Source organism: Diaphorina citri, unplaced genomic scaffold (assembly GCF_000475195.1).
Source record: "Diaphorina citri unplaced genomic scaffold, Diaci psyllid genome assembly version 1.1 scaffold324, whole genome shotgun sequence".
Classification (NCBI taxonomy): domain Eukaryota; kingdom Metazoa; phylum Arthropoda; class Insecta; order Hemiptera; family Psyllidae; genus Diaphorina; species Diaphorina citri.
The window spans coordinates 79,776-86,407 of record NW_007377759.1 but is presented as its reverse complement, the minus strand read 5'-3'; the positions used below and the strand labels follow the sequence as shown (position 1 = coordinate 86,407).

General features: G+C 35.2%; 1 protein-coding gene across 1 annotated transcript in view; it reads right to left on the bottom strand.

Annotated features, from left to right (window-relative positions):
- Positions 1–347: 347 nt before the first annotated feature.
- LOC113466743 overlaps positions 348–6,632 on the bottom strand; it is a 29,239-nt gene continuing 22,954 nt past the window's right edge. The window contains exon 5 of the mRNA XM_026822404.1: positions 348–1,458. The gene's annotated coding sequence lies outside the window, so the exon portion shown is untranslated. The remainder of the gene's footprint in view (positions 1,459–6,632) is intronic.

The window sequence follows — 6,632 nt, the reverse complement described above, 5'->3', positions numbered from 1 at the left end:
AAAATATTTTTTAAATGATTTTATTACACATTTTTCCAACCGATGTACAGGGTCCCGCAGACGAGTAGACCCTTTGTGAAATTAGCATAAAATTCCTTGTAGGTATACTATCAAATGTAGACTTTAGACTCTTTAGAGAAATAGACTAATAAGGTAGATGTGTTTAGGAGTGTGGGATGTTTAATAAACTTATTATTAAGAATAATAACAATAACAACATGATTTTGCAAAGGGTACAATAAGGTCCAAGGATTTTGATTAACTACGGATTTGTTAAACTTCCTCTCTTACGAGGGTGATTTAAAAGTTTGCTGAAAGGGGAAAGACTCCTAGACAAATTTCATAGAGGTCCAGAGAAACGCAGACACACTTTTTCTAGTTTGAATTTGAAGTGAGTGCTCAAAATCCGGTTATCAATCAGTATCTTTCGTATCACTTAGTTTCAAAATTTAATTATTTTAGAGTTCAGTAGAACTATGATTACAACCTAATCGACTTAATCCCTTATAATAAAATTAGATTTACTAATAATAGAAAAATAACAATAGGATTTATTTAAGCTACATTTATTTTAAAAATACTTTCTACAAAGTCGGTGTGGATTCATTACATTATTAACATGATTCAGTCTGATCTATTTTATTTACAATTGCAATAGTAAATGTAAACTTCCAACACCAAATAGACTTAAAAGGGAAACTCTGTGACATATTGAGTAAAAAATAATAGAAAGTAACAAAGGTACTTGACTTCTAGAAGAAGTTAGTTGGAAGAAATTGATTGCCATATTAAATTCGCCCTTTTGTCTACTCCATTTCAGTTAACGTAAAAAAAATGCAATTTAAGAACATGAATAAATTATAAGTAAATACAAAAGTATTTTACAAAGTTCGAATAAAAACTATTTTACAATAACCTAAACCAATATGAAAGCTATTAATCAGCTGTATATTTACATTTAACATTTACATTTTAGTTTACAATTTTTATATAGTACCTAAGTCAGGGGACACACTGAAGCTTAATCACCGAAGGGCGTGACATGGTGCGGTATTGAAAGGATTCACAGGGATTTAAAGTCCCCTAAACTCCAAAAGACAACACCTAGGTCGGTCCCTAATTCATTCCATACCCACCTTAGTCAATGAATATGTTTTAGATAGAACCAAAGTTGTCCTACAAACTGCTTTTTCTCAAGACATTGAAGACTGAATAAAATGGAAAATTGATAACACAAATAAAATTCTTCGATTGTCATCCGAGTAAAATTAACGGGGTGCTAAAATTTCAAGAAACACTAAAGAAAAACCAATGTGGATTAGTAGTAGGTATTTATTGAGGTATCAAATATTTCAAGACATGATCTTCTATCTATTTAGGTATGTATCCCTCATAATTATCCTTTGAGGAACTAAACAGTTCATAAGCCTCAAATTTCTAATCAATCATTTTCCCGATATAGAGTAGGTATTGAGTGGAGCAGAGAGCATATAGCGCATAGAGTAGGTATTGAGTGGAGCAGAGAGCATAGCGCATAGAGTAGGTAGAGGAAAGTGACGATACAGGGAAGCGGATTTTTGGTTCGGTTTCTTACCCTTCGGTAAGCCAAAAGATCTTTATACTCTTCATATACCTAGGTACAGGTACCAATAAAGAAAAAAAAAAAGTTCTTTTCTTCATTTTAGTTAGTTTTCACATTTTCACATCTAGTCTATATGTAATATGAGTACATAAATTTCTTTCTTCATTTTTCGATTGTTATTATAAAACTCTTGTTCTTCCACTTCTGTTTTCTTGCCAATCCTCACTTTCAACAACTTTCTAATTCATTGTTGTTGGAAAAAAATTACCGGAAACGAGATATTGTGAGAAAACCTCTTTTTTTGGCGGCCATGTTGGATAAATCATTACGGTACATCCAAGAGGAAAAGTGAAAATGTATAAAATGTAGGAAATAAAAGTACAAACAACTTTCTAATTCATTGTTTTTCGAAAAAAATTCCCGGAAACGAGATATTGTCCCAAAAGCTCTTTTTAGCCGCCATATTGGAAAAATAATTACGGTACAAGATTGCGGTACATCCTAGAGAAAAAATGTAACTGTATAAAATGTAGGAAATAGAAATACAAACAACTTTCTAATTCATTGTTATTAGAAAAAAAAAAAATTACCGGAAACGAGATATTCTTGAAAAACCCCCTTTTTTGGCCGCCATTTTGTTCGTGTGCATGATTTTTGGTGTCACCCCTTCCTAAAAGTTTTATATGGTTCAAATGAAGGTCCATGCCAAATTTGGTGCTTTCCTGACAAAATCCAGCTTTTTTGACGTTCGGCCACCGACTACTACTACTTCTTTTATATTTATTTCCACTTATTTACCTATATGTATTGTTTTTTCTTCTATTCTTATTATATTTTCGTTTTTTTCTTATTTCTTTGATATCTACAGTGTTGTCAAGTGAGCAAAGTCACTCACACCGACTCTCCAACCCTCCTACGAACGTTTAGTAAGAAAACATGACACGGGGCTTTCCCTATTATTATTAATTTTTATTTTTACATTCTCTCTCTCTCTCTCTCTCTCTCTCTCTCTCTCTCTCTCTCTCTCTCTCTCTCTCTCTCTCTCTCTCTCTTAGAAACCGTGTAGGTTTTGATATTTTTATAACTTTGTGTGTTTTTTGCTTTTTTTTTATTAATAGATTTTTGTTCGTACGAGTTCACCATTGAACAGAGCATGGAACCTCTGCCAGAAAGCACGTGGTTCGAGAATTTTGAAAAACGGGGTTTCGATCCCCTCGAGGGAACTGTAACTGCGCAGGCGCAGGTCTTATCGTCCCGAAATTGAAGAGAGAAGGAAGACAGGATAGGAGAAAGCCAGCCGATCCGAGAACGAACATTATACTGGGAACCCAAGGACTAGCAGTTACAAGGCAGACGCGCTATCAACCAACTAGGCTGGCTCATGATTTCCTTGCAAAAACTTTTTGAGATTCCTGAATTTCGAAAATCGGTACCTATTTCGTTTGTCTTGATCATTTTCGTGATTTCATTGCAAAATATCATGACTATTTCCTACCACCTTGTTTTGGGTTTGTTTTCGCTAGATTTATGAAAACGAACCCAACAAGGCGGTATAGGAATCAGTCATTGGGATTATTGAAATGCCCAGGGCAGGGCAGGGGGCTATTCCATACAGCTTTGTACCTACTTTACATTTCGCACTTTCCACTAGACATGACAATATATGATAGAAGAAATCAATAAAACTAAAAATATTAAGAATAAAAGGGAAAGAAAATAAGGGCAGACGCGCTATCAACCAACTAGGCTGGCTCATGATTTCCTTGCAAAAACTTTTTGAGATTCCTGAATTTCGAAAATCGGTACCTAATATTTCGTTTGTCTTGATCATTTTCGTGATTTCATTGCAAAATCTCATGACTATTTCCTACCACCTTGTTTTGGGTTTGTGTTTCGCTAGATTTATGAAAACGAACCCACAACAAGGCGGTATAGGAATCAGTCATTGGGATTATTGAAATGCCCAGGGCAGGGCAGGGGGCTATTCCATACAGCTTTGTACCTACTTTACATTTTGCACTTTCCACTAGACATGACAATATCTCTTGATCTCTTGATGGACCCGTGATTTCAGCGATTGTTGATGTCTCTCCAATGCTGCAGGTCGCAAAGCTTCCATCTATCTCTATCTTGAGCTACTCTCTTCCAGAGTAGTCCTACTGATTTCTTGAGTGGATCTTCCCATCTTGTGTTTGGTCTTCCTCTTTTTCTTTTATTTCCTCTTGGGTACCAGTCCGTTGATCTTAGTGTCCATCTATTATCGGTTCTTGAAAAAGCTCTTGTTTGAAGAAAAGTATACCTACTTGAAATTTGTGAAATATTGAATTTGATCTTTTGGTACGAGATATAGGCCTATCCAAATAACTGAAGCAAGATCTTATCGAAAATCATTTGAGCTAGCTTGACAATCAAATTATCCTCACGAGGCTCAGTAGAACCCGAAATCCAAGCATCACTCTCGCGGGAATCGAACGCGAGACATCCAGCTTGAAAGCCTAGTTCGATAACCATTCGGGTACGGAGGTTTCCAGAAAATTGGGGACCATGTTTTCGTCATCGTTATGGGCGATAAGAACGGAAGCAGAGAGAAAATACGATATGTTCCTCGTTTTCTTCTTCTTCTTCTTCTTCTTCTTCTTCTTCTTCTTCTTCTTCTTCTTCTTATTCTTCTTCTTTTTTTTCTTCTTCCTCTTCGTCTTCTTTTTGACATGTTATGATTTGACCACGAACAAATATCTGAATGAAATGTACCTACCTACGTTTTAACACTGCAAAAATATATCTGTAGCCCCCGGGGACGGATGATAGTATGATGGCCGGGTGATATTGAGTGTTGTTGCTGAAGACGGCACAAGTTGTGCATGGTTGGATGGGTGACCGTCTAGGTACACACGTACCGCTATTTATATGGACTTTTTTCAAGAGGTTTGTGAAAAAGTTCGTCCAGTTCAGACTTATGTGGCGTATGGTACAGGTGGGCCAATAAATGGTACGTTTTTTAGGTGGGGGAATAAATGGTACACTTACCCTATACCTACTTGAAATTTGTGAAATATTGAATTTGATCTTTTGGTACGAGATAAAGGCCTATCCAAAGAACTGAAGCAAGATCTTATCGAAGATCATTTGAGCTAGCTTGACAATCAAATTATCCTCACGAGGCTCAGTACAACCCGAAATCCACAAGCACCACTCTCGCGGGAATCGAACGCGAGACATCCAGCTTGAAAGCCTAGTTCGATAACCGTTCGGGTACGGAGGTTGCCCGGAAATTGGGGACCATGTTTTCGTCATCGTTACGAGCGATAAGTACGGAAGCAGAGAGAAAGTATACGATATGTTCCTCGTTTTCTTCTTCTTCTCTTTTTTCTTCTTCGTCTTCTTTTTGACATGTTATGATTTGACTACGAACAAATATCTGAATGAAATGTACCTACCTACGTTTTAACACTGCAAAAATATATCTGTAGCCCCCGGGGGCGGATGATGGCCGGGGTGATATTGAGTGTTAAGACGGGACAAGTTGTGCATGGTTGGATGGGTGACCGTCTAGGTACACATCACGTACCGCTATTTTTATGGACTTTTTTCAAGAGGTTTGATAGAGGGAACTGTAACTGCTAAGGTCTTATCGTCCCGCAATCGAAGAGAGAAGGAAGACAGGATAGGAGAAAGCGGTTGTAGGTGTACGTCTCTTTCTCTTATTGTAAAAAATGTAAATGCAATTTCTTTGTGTTATTATGTCCCACAATACCTATCTCAATAATCCTATCATAAACGGAACCGATTTTCTTTTCAAAACTGAAATGGCGCCTTTACTAACTAAACCATAGGAAATCCAAGATAGCGCGCCATGGGAATCGGTTCGGTTTTCGAAAGTTTGCTGAAAGGGGAAAGACTCCTAGACAAATTTCATAGAGGTCCAGAGAAACGCAGACACACTTTTTCTAGTTTGAATTTGAACTGAGTGCTCGAAATCCGGTTATCAATCAGTATCTTTCTTGACACTTAGTTTCAAAATTTAATAAATTATTTTAGAGTTCAGTAGAACTATGATTACAACTTAATCGACTTAATCCCTTATAATAACATTAGATTTACTAATAATAAAAAAGTAACAATAGGATTTATTAAGCTACATTTATTTAAAAAAAAAATACTTTCTACAAAATGGTCGGTGTGGGTTCATTATTAACATGATTCAGTTTACTCTATTTTATTTACAATTGCAATAGTAAATGTAAACTTCCAACACCAAATAGAGTTAAAAGGGAAACTCTGTGACATATTAAGTAAAAAATAATAGAAAGTAACAAAGGTACTTTACTGCTAGAAGAAGTTAGTTGGAAGAAATTGATTGCCATATTAAATTCGCCCTTTTGTCTAATCCATTTCAGCGTTAAAAAAAAAAAAAAAAAAAAAAAAAAAAAAAAAAAAAAAAAAAAAAAAGAATAAATTGTAATAAATAAAACAGTATTTTTACAAGTTTCGGGTAAAAACTATTTTTACAATAACCTAACCAATATGAAAGTTAATCAGCTGTATATTTACATTTAAGCATTTACATTTTAGTTTTACAATTTTTATACAGAAGTCAGGGACAACACTGAAGCTTAATCACCGAAGGGCGTATCGTAATGGTGCGGTATTGAAAGGATTGACAGGGATTTTAAAGTCCCCTAAACTCCAAAAGACAACATCTAGGTCGGTCCCTAATTATTCCATACCCACCTTATGTCAATTGAATAATTAATGTTTTAGATAAAACAATCAGCCAAAAAAATAGCAAGACTTTAAATTTTAAAATTAATTAGCTGGCTAGAGATATTATAAGCTATAGATTATAGTTACCAGCCTGAATGTTCAAAAGTGGAAAATTAGATAAGTTAAAAAAAAAAAGTAAATCTTTAGATTCCTACATGTAGATCGAACCAAAGTTGTCCTTACAAACTGCTTTTTTCTCAAAGACAATTGAAGATGAATAAAATGGGAAAATTGGATAACACAAATAAAATTCTTGAATCCATTCTATCCGAGTAAGAATTAACGG